Here is a 16,958-nt window from a genome sequence, read left to right on the forward strand (position 1 = left end):
AATTCTTCCAGTGCTGGGCATGCCCAGAACATATGGGCGTGGTTCGCTGGACTCCCCGAACATCTGATGCACCTATCCTCGCACCCAAAGAACATACTCATCCTAGTCCCGGACATGTGGGCCCGGTGCAGCACCTTAAATTGGATGAGACTAAGCCTCGCACATGAGGAGGAAGAGTTGACTCTCTCCAAGGCATCCGCCCAAATCCCGTCCTCTATCTGCTCCCCGAGTTCCTCCTCCCATTTACCTTCAGCTCCTCCACTGACGACTCCTCCACCTCCTGCATTACCTTATAGATGTCAGACACCTTCCCCTCTCCGACCCACACCCCCGAAAGCACTCTGTCCATCGTCACCTGCGAGGGCAGCAAAGGGAATCCCTCTACCTGTCGCCTAGCAAACGCCTTTACCTGCAAGTATCTAAACATGTTCCCTTGGGGAAGGCCAAATTTATCTTCCAGTTCCCCCAGGCCCGCAAACCTCCCGCCAATAAACAGGTCCCTCAATTTGCTGATGCCCACCCTTTGCCACCCCCTAAATCCCTCATCCTTGTTCCCCGGGATGAACCGATGGTTGCCACCCAGTGGAGCCTCCATCGAGCCCCCTGTTTCCCCCCTATGTCGCCTCCATTGTCCCCAGATTCTTAGGGTCGCCCCCACCACCGGGCTCGTGGTAAACCTCTTAGGGGAGAGCGGCAATGGCGCCGTTACCATGGCACCCAGGCTCGTACCTCTACATGATGCCATCTCCATTCTTTTCCACGCCGCCCCTCCCCCCTCCATCACCCATTTATGCACCATTGACACATTGGCCACCCAATAGTACCCCAGAAGGTTGGGCAGCGCCAGCCCGCCTCTATCCCTCCCTCGCTCCAGGAACACCCTCTTCACTCTCGGAGTCCCATGCGCCCACATAAAGCTCAGAATACTGCTAGTCACTCTCCTAAAGAAGGCCCTGGGGATAAAGAAGGGCAGGCACTGAAAGAGGAACAAGAACCTCGGAAGCACCATCATTTTGACGGACTGTACCCTCCCCGCCAACGATAATGGCAGCATGTCCCACCTCTTGAACTCCTCCTCCATCTGATCTACAAGTCTGGTGAAATTATGCTTGTGAAGAGTCCCCCAATCCCTGGCCACCTGCACCCCCAGGTACCTAAAGCTCACCCCTGCCCGTCCTAAGCGGGAGCCTACCAATTCCTTCCTCCTGGTCTTCAGGGTGCACCACAAACACCTCACCCTTGCCTAAATTTAATTTATAACCTGAAAAGGTCCCAAACTCAGCTAGCAACTCCATCACCCTCGGCATCCCTCCCACCGGGTCCGCCACATACAGCAACAGGTCATCGGCATACAACGACACCCTATGTTCCTCTCCACCTCGCACCAAGCCTCTCCATCTCTCTGAATCCCTCAACGCCATCGCCAGCGGCTCGATTGCCAGTGCAAACAACAAGGGGGACAGGGGGCAACCCTGCCTGGTCCCTCGGTAAAGCCGGAAGTACTCCAACCTCCTCCTATTCGTGGCCACGCACGCCATCGGGGCCTCACATAGCAGCCTTACCCATCTAATGAACCCTTCACCAAATCCAAACCTCCCCAACACCTCCCATAAGTACCCCTACTCCACTCTATCGAAGGCCTTCTCTGCATCCAGCGCCACCACTATCTCTGCCTCCCCCTCAATCGCCGGCATCATGATGACATTCAACAATCTCCGCACATTCGTGTTCAGCTGCCTTCCCTTCACAAAACCTGTCTGGTCCTCGTGCACAACCCCTGGCACACAGTCCTCTATCCTGGTGGCCAGCACCTTAGCATCCACATCGAGGAGAGATATGGGCCTGTATGAACCACACTGCTGGGGGTCCTTGTCCCTCTTTAAAATTAACGAGATCAGCGCCCGCGACATCGTCGGGGGCAAAGTCCCCCCTTCCCACACTTCGTTGAGTGTCCGCACCAGCAAGGGGCCCACTAGGTCCACAAACGTTTTATAAAATTCCACCGGGAACCCATCCGGCCCCGGTGCCTTCCCTGACTGCATCTGCCCGATCCCTTTAACTAGCTCCTCCAGCTCAATCGGCGCACCCAACCCTTCCACCTTCTCCTCCTGCACCTTCGGGAAAGAAAGCCCGTCAAGGAACCTCTCCATTCCCCTCCTCTCCCCCGTTGGCTCTGACCGGTACAGTTCCCCGTAAAAGTCCTTGAAGACCTCATTCACCTCTACCCCCTTCCGCACCACATTCCCACTCTTGTCTCTCACTCCAGCAATTTCCTTAGCCGCATCCCGCTTGCGGAGCTGATGAGCCAGCATCCTACTCGCCTTTTCACCATGTTCGTACACTGCCCCTTGTGCCTTCCTCCACTGTGCCTCCACCTTTCTAGTGGTCAGCAAATCAAATTTAGCCTGCAGGCTGCGCCTCTCCCCCAACAGTCCCTCCTCTGGTGCCTCTGCATACCTCCTGTCCACCTCCAGCATCTTTCCCACCAGTCTATCCCTCTCACTCCTCTCGCTCCTCTCCCTGTGTGCCCGGATGGATATCAGCTCCCCACGAATCACTGCCTTCAGGGCTTCCCAGACCATCCCCACCTGAACCTCCCCCGTATCATTCACCTCGAGGTACCCCTCAATACTTGCCCGGACCCTCCTACACACCTCCTCCTCCGCCAAAAACCCCACATCCAACCGCCACAATAGGCGCTGGTCCCGCACCTCCCCCATCTCCAACTCTATCCAATGCGGAGCGTGGTCGGAGATTGCAAGGCCGAATACTCGGCCTCCTCCACTCTCGGAATCAGTCCCCTACTCACCACGAAGAAATCTATCCGAGAGTAGACCCTATGTACGTGGGAGAAGAAAGAGTACTCGCATGCCCTCGGCCTCACAAACCTCCATGGATCCACCCTACCCATCTGGTCCATAAACCCTCTCAGTACCTTGGCCGCCGCCGGCCTCCTACCCGTCCTAGAGCTGGACCAATCCACTGAAGGATCTAACGCCGTATTAAAGTCCCCCCCATGATCAGACCTCCCGCCTCCAGATCCGGGACCCGTCCCAACATACGCCTCATAAAGCCCGCATTGTCCCAATTTGGGGCAGACACACTAGCCAGTACCACCTTCTCTCCTTGTAGCCTGCCCCTAACCATAACATACCTACCCCCCTTATCCGCCACCACCTCCGATGCCTCAAACAACACATTTTTCCCCACCAGAATCGCCACTCCCCGGTTCTTCACATGCAACCCAGAGTGGAAAACCTGCCCCACCCATCCCTTCCTCAGGCGGACCTGGTCCGCCACCTTCAGGTGGGTCTCCTGAAGCATTGCCACATCTGCCTTTAGCCCCTTCAGATGAGCCAGTACCCTTGACCGCTTCACTGGCCCATTCAACCCTCTCGCATTCCAGGCGACCAACCGGATCAGAGGGCGTCCCGCCCCCCTCCCATGTCGACTAGCCATAGCCCTATCGACTGCCCGCCCAGGCCAGCACCCCCTGCCCGACCCAGTTCCCACGGCGACAACACCTCACCTCTGTCCCCCCAGCCCCCACCAGGTCCTTCCTGACCCTACCAGCAGCAACCCGGTATTCCCCTTTCCCCCCCTCCCTTCCCCCCAGGCTAGGAACCCTCCTAGCCGCGAACCGTCCTCCATTGTACTTCCGTGGGTCAGCTAACTTCTGCTGACCCCGGAAACTCCCGCCAATAACCCGACCCCTCCCAAAGTGGGATCATCCCCCAATCTATCCCTCCTCCAGGCACCGCTCCAGCGCGGGGAAGAACCTGCCTCCCCCCGTCACAGTCTCCGCCCCTCAGCCCCGCAGCACGGGAAACCAGAGGAAAGCCCGCGCTTTCGCACTGCCCTACCACACCCTTCTGACGCAGCTCCCAAATACCAGCCCCACTCTATACCCCCAACCCGACATAGAATACAACAAACCCCCCCCGACCCTCCACGCAAGATACACAACACGAACAGTGCCCCACAGCAAAAAAAACATAGCAGAACACCCCCGTAAATAACCATATCAAAATTGTAAAAGTACAAAAAAAAAAGAGAACACAGCAACAGCAGAATCCAGCACTAAAATATTACAACCGACCCCGCAACCCCCAACCCCTAGTTCAAGTCCAGTTTCTCCGTCCGCACGAAGATCCACGCCTCCTCCGGGGAATCAAAATAATAGTGCCGGTCCGAATAAGTTACCCACAGGCGCGCGGGCTGCAACATTCCAAACTTTATCTTTTGCCTGTAAAGCACCTCCTTCGTCCGATTAAATCCGGACCGCCGCTTAGCCACCTCCGCACTCCAATCCTGGTAGATCCGTACTACCCCATTCTCCCACTTGCTGCTCTTCACCTTCTTGGCCCAGCGCAGCACACACTCCCGATCACTGAACCGGTGGAACCTCACCAGCACCGCACGCGGGGGTTCATTTTCCTTAGGCCTCCTGGCCAGCACCCTGTGCGCTCCCTCCAGCTCCAAGGGCAGATGGAAAGACCCGGCCCCCACTAGCGAGTTCAGCATTATAGCCACGTAGTTTGTCAGGTCTGACCCCTCCAGCCCCTCCGCAAGGCCAAGATCCGCAGGTTTTTCCGCCTCATGCGGTGATCAAGCTCCTCGAAGCGTTCCTGCCACTTCTTGTGGAGTGCCACCTTACGCACGAGGACCACGGCCTCTTCCTCTCGTTCAGTGGCCTGTGTCTGCAACTCCTTGATGGCAGCACCCTGGGTGGTCTGAATCTCTGACAGCCTTCTGTTTGTTTCCTGCAGAGAGCTCAGTACCTCAGCTTTGAAGTCTGTGAAACAGCGCATGAGAGCAGCTAGTTGCTCTTGGGCCCACTAGCCTCCACTACTCTGGAGCTCTGCCAGCGGCCATCTTATATCCCTTCCCCCATTTTTTCTGGGGAGCTGCTGCTGCTTTTTCCCCCTTTCCACTCCGAGTTCGAGTCATGAACTGCGGGGAAAGTCGTTCCGCACACCTTCCCCCACCAGGAGACGTCGAAAAAGTTCTGTTTTGGGCTCTAAAAAGAGCCTAAAAGTCCGTTTAAACTGGGAGCTCCCAAATGTATGGCTCCCTACGTCATCACAGCCACCGGAAGTTATTGTGGTGGACAATTAAACAACTCATTGGAGGAGGAGGCTCCACAAATATTCCCATCCTCAATGATGGAGGAGCATCAGTACAAAAGGCAAGACTGAAGCATTCGCAACAACCTTCAGCCAGAAGTACCGAGTGGATGATCCATTTCGGTCTCCTCCGGAGGTCCCCAGCATCACAGATGCCAGTCTTCAGCCAATACAATTCACTCCACACAAAATGAAAAAAATGGCCGAAGGTATTGGATACTGCAAAGGTTATGGGCCCTGACAATATTCCGGCAATAGTACTGAAGACTTGTGCTCCAGAACTTGTTGTATCACTGGCCAAGCTGTTCCAGTACAGCCAGGACACTGGTATCTATGCAGCAATATGGAAACTTGCCCAGGTGTGTCCTGTACACAGGAAATAGGACAAATCCAACCCAGCCATATCGTGTCCCATCAGAGTCATCACCAGTGCTATCAAGCAGCACTTAGTCAGCAATAATCTGTTCATAGACACTCAGTTTGGGGTCCGCCAGGGTCACATAGCTTCAGTCATGTGATCTTTAGGGCAGCACGGTAGCATGGTGGTTAGCATAAATGCTTCACAGCTCCAGGGTCCCAGGTTCAATTCCCGGCTGGGTCACTGTCTGTGCAGAGTCTGCACGTCCTCCCCGTGTGTGCGTGGGTTTCCTCCGGGTGCTCCGGTTTCCTCCCACAGTCCAAAGATGTGCGGGTTAGGTGGATTGGCCATGCTAAATTGCCCTTAGTGTCCTAAAAAAAATAAGATTAATGGGGGGGGTTGTTGGGTTACTGGTATAGGGTGGATACGTTGGCTTGAGTGGGGTGATCATTGCTCGGCACAACATCGAGGGCCGAAGGGCCTGTTCTGTGCTGTACTGTTTATGTTCTATAGCTCCTCATCTCATTACAGCCTTGGTTCAAACATGGACAAAAGAGCTGAATGCCAGAGGTGAAGTAAGAGTGATTGCCCTTGACATCAAGGCAGCATTTGACTGAGTATGGCTTTGAGGAGCGCTAGCAAAACTGGAAATCAGGAGGAAAACTCCATGTTGGTTGGAGTGATGCCGGGCACAAAGGAAAATGGTTGTAATGGTTGAAATTCAATCACCTCAGCTCCAGGACATCACTGCAGAAGCTTCTCAGGGTAATGTCCTAGCCCAATCATCTTCAGTTGCTTCATCTCTGACCTTCTTCCATCCTAAGGTCAGAAGTGGGGATGCTTGCAGATGACTGCACAATGTTCAGCACCATTCATGACTCCTCAGATAATGAAGCATCCATGCCCAAATACAGCAAGACCTGGACAATATCCAGACTTGAATGACAATTGACAAGTTACATTTGCTTCACATAAGTGCCAAGCAATGACCACCTCCTACAAGACCATCATCCCTTGACATTCAATAAGAATCTTTATCAGTGTCACAAGTAGGCTTACATTAATACTGGAATGAAGTCACTGTGAAAATCCCCCAGTCAGCACACTCCGGCGCCAGTTCGGGTACACTTGAGGGAGAATTCAGAGTGTCCAATTTATCGAACAAACACATCTTTTGGAACTTGTGGGAGGAAACCGGAGCCCCTGGAGGAAACCCACGCAGACACAGGGAGAACTTGCAGACTCCACACAGGTAGGGACTCAAGCGGGGAATCAAATCCAGATCCCAGGTGCTGTGAAATAACAGTACTAACCACTGTGCTACCAAGCCCATGGTATTACCATTGCTGAATCCCCACAATCAACATCCTGGGGATTATATTGATAAGAAACTGAACTGGACTAGCCATAGTAAGACTGTGTCTACCAGAGCAGGTCAAAGGCAAGGAATCCTACAACAGATGACTCGCCTCCTGATCTCGCAAAGCCTGTCAACCATCTCAAAGGCACATCAGGAGTGTAATAGAATACTCCCCACTTGTCTGGATGAGTAAAGCTCCAACAACACTCAAGGAGCTCCACACCATCCAGGACAAAGCAACACGCTTGATTGCTGTCCCTTCCACAAACATTCAGTCTCTCCACCACTGACAAACAGTGGTAGCCATGTATACCATCTACAAGATGCACCGCAGAAACTCGCCAAGGTTCCTTATACAGCACCTTCCAAACCCATGACCACTACCATCTATACGGACAAGAGCAGCAGATATCTCGGAATCCCACCACCTGGAGGTTACCCTCCAAGTCACTCACCAGCATGACTTGGAAATATATCACTGTTCCCTCACTGTCGCTGGGGCAAAATCCTGGAGCTCCCTCCCAACAACACTGTGGATGTATCTTGACCCCAGGGACTTCAGTGATTCAAGAGTATGAGGTTGGGGGTCATTTAGGGGTAAGGAAAACACAAGCAAAAATACAGAACAGAGTATGGGAGCTGGTTTAGCACAAGGCCAAATGGCTGAATTTTAAAGCAGACCAAGGCAGGCCAACAGCACCAGTTCAATTCTCATACCAGCCTCCCCGAACAGGTGTCGGAATGTGGCGACTAAGGGCTTTTCACAGTAACTTCATTTGAAGCCTACTTGTGACAATAAATGATTTTCATTTCATTTTCACTTTTTTTTTCAAAAACATTTTAATTGGCCTGGACTGCATAAGGATGTGTTTGAATTTTGAAGTAGATGTCACACATGTCAGGTAACTTCAAGAGGTAATCAAAGCAGTACCCTTAATACCCATTGCAGCATTGGAGGAACCTTTTACTCGGGTCCTCATTGATTGCATCGTATCCCTGTCTAAAACAAAAAGTAGAAATCACTATTTGTTGACCATAATAAATGTGTCTACTTTATATCTGGAGTCCATTCTATTCTGAAATATTACAGCGAAGAGGGTTGTAGAGGAGTTAACCAATTTTTTTTGCTCGATATAGACCGCCAAAAGAAATTCAGTCAGATCAGTGATCCAATTTGATATTGAAGTTACTCAAGGAAGTTATGAGCAGCTTAGGAATAAAGAAATTTTTTTTTAAATTTAGAATACCCAATTCATTTTTTTTCCAATTAAGGGGCAATTTAGAATAGCCAATCCACCTAGCTTGCACATCTTCTGGGTTGTGGGGGTGAAATCCACGCAAACACAGGGAGAATGTGCAACTCCACACGGACAGTGACCAAGAGCTAGAATCGATCCTGGGACCTTAGCACTGTGCTAACCCACTGCGCCACCGTGCTGGTCAGAATAAAGCAATTTAACTCAACTACACATCATCCAGAATCACAAGAGGAATTAGAAAGTTGGCATCAAACTTTAAAAACCACGGTGAGGGCAGATTGTCAGTATTATCCAGAGGATTAGGTAAAGGAATTCCATTTGTACTATTTACAATTAGGGATTCACCTAATGAATCAACTAAATTCAATCCATTCACATTGATTTTTGGTCATGAAGTAAGAGAACCACTTAAATTCATCAAAGAGAAGTCGGTGAGTCAGCGTTCAGAGACTACATTGTTGGACTGTATGTGCAACTTGGGGAGAGATAAACTAGAGCTGGTGAGTTGGCTAGAAAGGATTCAAAATTGTCACAACATGTGATGAAAGAAGAGCACGATAACAAGTCAGAAATTCAGAGTTTTGCTAGTGGGCAGAAAGTATAGCATTGTTACCAATGGTAAGTGAACCATTAAAAGCAAGAATTAGTGGACCTAATCACATTGAAAGGTAATTGAGTTAAGTGAATTATTTGATAAAAATGTCAAATAGAAGAAAAGCTCACAGAATGTTTCATGTTAATCTGCTCAAAAGGTATTTTGATAGCGAAGGAAAGAAGGAGGGGATTAGTCATTGCAACTGAGGGAGAAGAGATAAATCCAGATTCTGAATTTGACAGTCCTCAAATTAGATTGGACAATAAGGAAGTAATAAGGAATTGGGATAAATTATTGAATTACCTTCCAGAGGAAAATCAAAATAGCCTAAAAGAGTTATTACAATCACATAGAGCTGTACGTGGGAATAAATTGAGAAATACAAAAGTAATTATGCATGTTGTAGATGTAGGAAATACTATTCCAATTAAACAACATCCATACGGGTCGATCCGCTGAAGTTAGTACAGATACTAAAGGAGATTGATAGCATGCTTAGGAATTATATAATTGAAGTGATTTGCAATGATTGGAACTCACCTATTACGATGGTACCAAAACTGGACTGAACATACCGATTGTGTGTGGACTATGGAAAAGTCAATGTAGTTACAAAGTCAGATTTGTATCCCATTCCTTGTTTGGAAGACTGTGTTGAAAAGGTGGGACAAGAGTATTTTATTCCCAAACTTGACTTATTTAAAGGATATTGGCAAGTACAGGGCAAAGGACGTTTCGGCTTTTGTGACATCAAATGGTCTTAATAAGTTTAAAATTGTGCCATTTGGAATTAAGAATGCACCAGCAACATTCCAAAGATTAACCAAAAAGGCCGTTTCTGGACTAGACAATTGTGCAGTGTACATTAATGATTCGGTGATGATCAGCAAACATGGAAAGAGCATTTGGAATATTTAAAGCAATTATTCGATTGACTACAGGAAGCTGGATTAGAGGTAAACTTGCAAAGGAGGATAATTGTTTCTCTGTCAATCCAGTGAACTGATATTCATATCTTTGGTACTTTAAGTTATTCACATTTGTAAAAACTCCTCTTTCCTATATTCTCATTGTGTGTTGGTATGCGTGTATGAATTTGCCACCACACTCTGTTGAGTGTGTGAATAAACTATTCTTGTGGTTTAACACTAAATAACGTTTGCTTCAATTCACTTTTGAAATTGACCAGAGATATTCAGTTTGGGGAAACACTGCACACTCTATTTCAAAAATCTAAACACCTTGGCTTATAGACAGATGATGAGAAAATAAAAGAGTTTAGTTTTGCCTCTCTCTCCAGTCTCCACCAAAAAACATTGGGCGCGATTCTCCGCTCTCACGCCGGTTAGGAGAATAGCGGGCCACGCCGATTTTCAGAGCGACACCCTCCCGCTATTCTCCGAACCCCGCACAAACTTCACATCGGCATTCCCGGCAAAGGCCTCGACAGACCCCCCGACACGACCAGAAGCCCGACTTTTTAGCCCCCTGCTATTCTCCGTCATCACGCAATGTTTTCACGCTGGCCAACACACCTGCTTTTCAAGTTCGTCAACCAGTCGTGCTGGCTGACGAGAGCATCGAGGAGGTGGACGCACCGCTCAGCGCACAGCTCAGCGCACTGCTGGAGTCTGGCCACAACGGGGAAGGCATCCCCGAGAACGGGAGGGGGGTCCAGAGAGGGGGTGTGTGGAAGACTGAGGGGGGGAGTGGGAGACTGAGGGGGGGAGTGTGGAAGACGGAGGGGGGAGTGGGGAAGATTGAGAGGGGAGTGTGGGAGACTGAGGGGGGAGTGGGAGACTGAGGGGGGGAGTGGGAGACTGAGGGAGGGAGTGAGGGAGACGGAGAAGGGGAGTGTGGGAGACGGAGGGGGGAGTGTGGGAGACGGAGGGGGGAGTGGGAGACTGAGGGGGGGAGTGTGGTAGACGGAGGGGGGGAGTGTGGGAGACGGAGGGAGGGAGTGTGGGAGACGGAGGGGGGGAGTGGGAAATGAGGGGGAGTGTGGGAGACGTAGGGGGGGGTGTGGGAGACGGAGGGGGGAGTGGGGGAGACTGAGGGAGGGAGTGTGGGAGACGGACGGGGGAGTGTGGGAGACGGAGGGGGAAGTGGGGGAAACTGAGGGGGAATGTGGGCGACTGAGGGTGGGAGTGTGGGAGACGGAGGGGGGAAGTGTGAGAGACGGAGGGGGGGGTGTGTGGGAGACTGAGGGGGGGAGTGTGGGAGACGGAGGGGGGACTGTGGGAGATGGAGGGGGGAGTGGGGAGACGGAGGGGTGAGTGGGAGACTGAGGGGGGAGTGGGAGTGGGGGGTAGGGAGAGAGTGAGCGAGTAACTCGTCCAACCCTGGTTCCAAAATGTCTGCCACCATGCGATGGTGTGCCGGTCACGAGGACACGGCCGCTGGTTGCCCTGTGGCTTACGGCCACAGGCCACTGACTCACCGGTGAGGAGGACGTAGTTGACTGCCCGTTGGATGCAGAAAGTGACCAGGGGTTAGGCTGCCCTCGTGTCAGCAGCGCGACCAGGCCACCGGGACACACAGGTATCCTGTGGCAGGCGGCTGCCGAGGTGTCGACTAACCTCCGTCTAACATGTTCCATTTCTCTGCCCCCCTCCACCCTTCTGTAGGTTAGCACAATGTCTGCGAACAGAACGGCTATGTTCAGCGCAGTGGTTGGGACTGCTGCACTGCATTTGGAGATGAAGCAGCATCCAAAGCCACAACCCGCAGTGGATGCAGGGCCAGCTGCAGCAGCAGAGGGAAGGGCCGAGGAGTTGCCAGTCGTCGAACAGCATGGGGGGGGGGGGGGGAGGAGGATGAGGGGGAGGAGGAGAGAGTGAGGGTGCAGCCATGGCGCCAGAGGCGATGACCAAGGCCGAGGGTGTACAGTGCCCGGATCTCTTTCCTAACAATAACGGACATCACCTGCAGGAGGAGACTCCGGCTGAGTAGGGGGACGGTGACACATATCTGTCACCTCGTGGCGCACATCGCCCCACGTGGAAGGGGGGGAGGACACGCGATCCCGGTTGCCGTCAGGGTGACGGTCGCTCTTAACTTCTATGCGACCGGCTCCTTCCAGTCTCCGAGCGGGGACCTCTCCGGGATCTCCCAGTCATTGGTGCACAGGTGCATCCGTGATGTGACCGACGCCCTCTATGCCACCACCGATCACTACGTCACCTTTCCCGAGGACCGAGCAAGCCAAGATTCACGAGCTCATGGATTTGCCAGCGTGGCCGGGATACCGCTGGTGCAGGGGGTAATCGATTGTGTTCACGTCCCCATGCGCCCGCCTGCAGGGGACAGGGAGGTCTTCACAAACAGGAGGGGGTCATACTCCATGAATATCCAGGTGGTATGCGACCCCCACATGACGTTCATGAAAGTCTGTGCAAGGTTCCCAGGAAGTGTGCATGACTCCTACATACTTGCGCAGTCGTACATCCCTGCTATGTTTGACGAACGTCCCACCCCCCCCCGGTTGAGGGGCTGGTTGCTGGGCGACAGGGGTTATCCGCTGAGGTCTTGGCTGATGGCGCCTATACAGAGGCCTCAGACCAATGTGGAAACCTGATACAATGAGGCCCATGCAGCAACCAGTGGTGTGAAGGAGTGCTGCCTTGGGCTCCTGAAGATGACATTCAGGTGCCTGGACCGCTCCGGAGGGGCCCTGCAGTACCAGCCCGACATGGTCACTCGCATTGTTGTGGTCTGCTGTGCGCTGCACAACATCGCGATGCAGGGGGGAGATGCCCTGCTGCAGGAGGCGGAGGGAGAAGCCAGTCCAGTGGTGCCAGCACAGAGGAGGAGGAGAAGGAGGCTGCGGAGTGGCGGGCGCAGCACGCAGACACGACCCAGGTGCTGGTGATGCCCAGGAGGCGGCATGACGGACCTGGCGAGAACGGCGGGCACGCTACGTCTTGGTGGCAGCACGGTTCACACGTCGCATGCGACGTCCCCGCTGAACACCACACCACCACACAACTGCCACCACCACCACCCCCACACTCCTACACCCCCTCTCCGTGTACACTGCTCCACTTCAACATCACCCTTACCACTGCGGCACAACGGTATGGCACAACATTGATGGCTGTGTCAGCGGGTGTGATCAGTGCCATGCTGAATGATGACAGTCCCACCGCACCCCCTCTCAGTGTACACTGCTCCACTTCGACATCACCCTTACCACTGGGTCCAGACGTTATGGTACAACATCGATGGCTGTGTCAGCGGGTGTGATCAGTGCCATGTGGAATGATGACAGCCCGCTCTGCGAAGAGCTGTGAGCTCAGAATCATTAGAGAGAATCTGACCCATGGCAATAGCTGAACCATCCACCTTGGCGGCCGCTGAGTTTGTCACGCACTCCATCACGTACCCGCGTGGGGTAGCTGTGGGAGGGGGTGGAGGGAAGGGGAAAGGACTACACACCCGGCACCGAAGTTTCACCGCTCGTCAACCCCAGCGACACTCGGTCACCATCAAGATCCCTGTGGCAGTGGAACAATCACACGGTATTACAAGTAAGGTGGAACAGTGTGTGGTGGTATCAATGTGAGCACTGCCATTGGTGCAGAGCATGGGTTTCCCATTGGCTCTGGCTAGTCATGTGCCTCTCGTCCGATTGGCTGGGACTAGTCATGTGACTGCTCACCAATTGGTTGAGAGGCAAGTAAACCACGCCTCCGAGGCGGGGTATAAGTACCCAGAGTTCCCGGCGGTCGGGCTTACTCTGTAGTCGACCACCGGGCTAACAATTAGCTGATTAAAGCCACAGTTCGGATCCTAATTGTGTCTTGAATCCAATTGATGGTACATCAATTTAATCAGCTAGAATTTTGGAATGGAGCTACGCATCAAGCCTGACTGCCTCCGTACCAGCCCACATGCTTCAAATGCGTCTGCAATCTTTAAACACTGGCAGGTGTGTTTTAATAGTTACCTGACGACTGCAGCCGGCAAGCCCACCAAGGAGCAGAAACTCCACATCCTCCACTCATGCGTGGGCACAGCGATCTACTCTATGATTGAGGACGAAAGCGATTATGATGCGGCCGTGGAGATTCTCAAACGACACTTTCTCCGGCCAGTCAACGAAGTATACGCATGGCATCTCCTGACGACTAGACAACAGTTCCCTGGTGAGTCACTCGACGCGTTTTACCAGGCCCTCGCAGCTCCAGGGAGAACGTGCGCATGTCTCCAAGTTTCGGCGACTGAGCACATGGAACTTTTAATCAGAGACGCTTATGTTGCTGGCATGCAGTCCCTTCTATCTGCCACCGATTGCTGGAAACGAACACCCTCAGCTTAGCTGAGGCACGGACTCTTGCAACCTCCCTGGAGGTTGCTGACCTGAACGCCTACGCATACGCCCCTGGTCGTGCAGCAACCCCCTGGACTTCATGGCACACGCCACCCCCGTCCTCCGTGGACCCCGACCCCCCCCCCCCCCCCCCAAGCCTGCGCTGCGGGTCGCTCCGACAACCTAGTGGGGCCCCATTGCTATTTTTGTGCTCTCTCCAAGCACCCCCGCCCGCGCTGTCCGGCCCGCTCCGCTCTGTGCAAGAGTTGCTGGAAGAAGGGCCACTACACGGTGGTCTGCCAGACCAAGTCGGCCGCTGCTGTTCCGCGCAGCGACCACGGATCCCCCCCCCTCCCGGGCCCCCCTAGGGCCCCATGCCGCGCACCAACCTCTCCGGCCCGCCTCCCGGCCCCACGGTCCTCCCGACCCTCGCTCCCAGCCGCCCCGACCGGCCCACAGACGCCACTGACACTGCCCCAGCCGCCACGAGGTTCCCACGGGTGCCGCCAACTTGGACCCCGGACGCCATGAGCGGGCCATGGGCGCCGCCATCTTGGGGCCCCGGCTCCACGTGCGGGTCCTGGGCGCCGCCATCTTGGGACCCCGACTCCACGTGCGGGTCCTGGGCGCCGCCATCTTGGGCCAACACGGAAGGCCCTGCAAGCGATTACTCTGCCACTGAGGATGATCTGGAACTCTCACCACAACTGGCTTCCATCAAACTCGACCAGTCACGACCACGCTCGCTCGCCAAGACTACGACAACAGTTCAGCTCAACAGACACAAAACGAGGTGCCTGCTGGACTCCGGGAGCACGGAAAGTTTCGTCCACCCCGACATGGTAAGACGCTGCGCGCTCCCCATCCACCCAGTTAAGCATAAGATTGAATTGGTCTCGGGTTCGCACTCCGTCCAAATCACCGGGTGCTGCATAGCGGACCTCACGGTCCAGGGGAGGGTCTTCAAAAACTTCAAACTCCTCATCCTCCCCCGTCTATGCGCTCCAGCACTCTTGGGCCTGGATTTCCAGTGCAACCTGCAGAGCTTGACCTTTCAATTCGGCGGCCCTATTCCTCCTTACTGTTTGCAGCCTCGCGTCCCTCAAAGTGGGCCCCCCTTCCTTGTTTGCTAATCTCACCCCAGATTGTAAACCTGTTGCCACGAGGAGCAGATGATACAGTGCCCAGGACCGGACCTTCATCGGGTCCGAGGTCCAGAGGCTCCTTAAGGAAGGAGTCATCGAGGCCAGCAACAGTCTCTGGCGAGCCCGAGTGCTGGTAGTTCGGACTGGGGAGAAAAACCGGATGGTCATCTATTACAGTCAGACCATCAACAGGTTTACGCAGCTGGACGCGTATCCTCTCCCCCGTATTTCCGACCTGGTTAACAGGATCGCGAAGTACAAAGTCTTCTCCACGGTGGACCTTAGGTCCGCCAACCACCAGCTCCCCATCCGCGCAAGTGACCGAAAGTACACCGCGTTTGAGGCAGATGGGCGCCTCTACCACTTCCTCAGGGTTCCATTCGGTGTCACAAATGGAGTCTCGGTCTTCCAACTGGAGATGGACCAAATGGTGATAACGTATCTCGATAACGTCACCATCTGCGTCCACGACCAACAGGACCACGACATCAATCTCCAAAAATTCCTCCGAACTGCAAAACTCATAAATTTAACTTACAATAAGGATAAGTGCGTGTTTAGCACCGACCGTCTAGCCATCCTTGGCTACGTAGTGCGTAACGGAGTGATAGGCCCCGATCCCGAACGCATGCGCCCCCTAATGGAACTTCCCCTCCCCAACTCCCTCAAACGCTGCCTGGGCTTCTCCTCATATTATGCCCAGTGGGTCCCCAACCACGCCGACAAAGCCCGCCCCCTCATCCAGTCCACCTCCTTTCCCCTGTCGATGGAGGCCCGCCAGGCCTTTAGCTACATCAAAGCGGATTTCGCAAAGGCCACGATGCATGCTATCGACGAGTCTCTCCCGTTCCAGGACGAGAGCGACGGTTCTAACGTAGCTCTGGCGGCAACCCTGAACCAAGCGGGCAGACCTGTGGCCTTCTTTTCACGAACCCTCCACGCTTCCGAAATCCGCCATTCCTCGGTGGAAAAGGAGGCACAGGCCATAGTTGAAGCTGTGCGACATTGGAGGCACTCTCTGGCCGGCAGGAGGTTTACCCTCCTCACAGACCAACGTTCAGTAGCTTTCATGTTCGACAATGCACAGAGGGACAAGATCAAGAACGACAAGATCTTGCGGTGGCGGATCGAGTTGTCCACGTACAACTACGATATCTTGTATCGTCCTGGGAAGCTCAACGAGCCTTCCGATGCCCTATCCTGCGGTACCTGCACCAGCGCGCAGATTGACCGCCTCCGCTCCCTCCACACGGACCTCTGCCATCCAGGGGTCACCCGTTTCTACCATTTTATTAACACCCGCAACCTGCCCTACTCCGTTGAGGAAGTCAGGACAGTCACCAGGGACTGCCACGTCTGCGCCGAGTGCAAACCGCACTTCTACCGCCCCGAACGAGCACATTTGATCAAGGCATCCCGCCCCTTTGAACGTCTCAGTATAAACTTCAAGGGTCCCCTCCCCTCCAACAACCGTAACACATATTTCTTGAGTGTTATCGACGAATACTCCCACTTCCCTTTCGCCATTCCCTGTTCCGACATGACCACAACAACCGTCATAAAGGCCCTCCTATCCATCTTCTCCCTGTTCAGTTACCCCGCGTACATCCACAGCGACCGGGGGTCCTCCTTTATGAGGGACGAACTGCATCAGTTCCTGCTCAGCAGGGGCATAGCCTCTAGCAGGACGACCAGTTATAAATCCCGGGGTAACGGTCAGGTCGAGCGGGAGAATGGCACCATTTGGAAGACCATCCTGCTGGCCCTACGGTCCAGAGATCTCCCTATTTCCCGTTGGCAAGAA

The 16,958-nt window shown here is 53.5% G+C and overlaps 1 protein-coding gene across 1 annotated transcript in view; it reads right to left on the reverse strand.

Annotated features, from left to right (window-relative positions):
- Positions 1-16,958, reverse strand: part of LOC119971595 (low choriolytic enzyme-like) — a 312,743-nt gene that overhangs the window by 133,283 nt on the left and 162,502 nt on the right. The window lies entirely within an intron of this gene.

Source organism: Scyliorhinus canicula, chromosome 9 (assembly GCF_902713615.1).
Source record: "Scyliorhinus canicula chromosome 9, sScyCan1.1, whole genome shotgun sequence".
Lineage (NCBI taxonomy): Eukaryota > Metazoa > Chordata > Chondrichthyes > Carcharhiniformes > Scyliorhinidae > Scyliorhinus > Scyliorhinus canicula.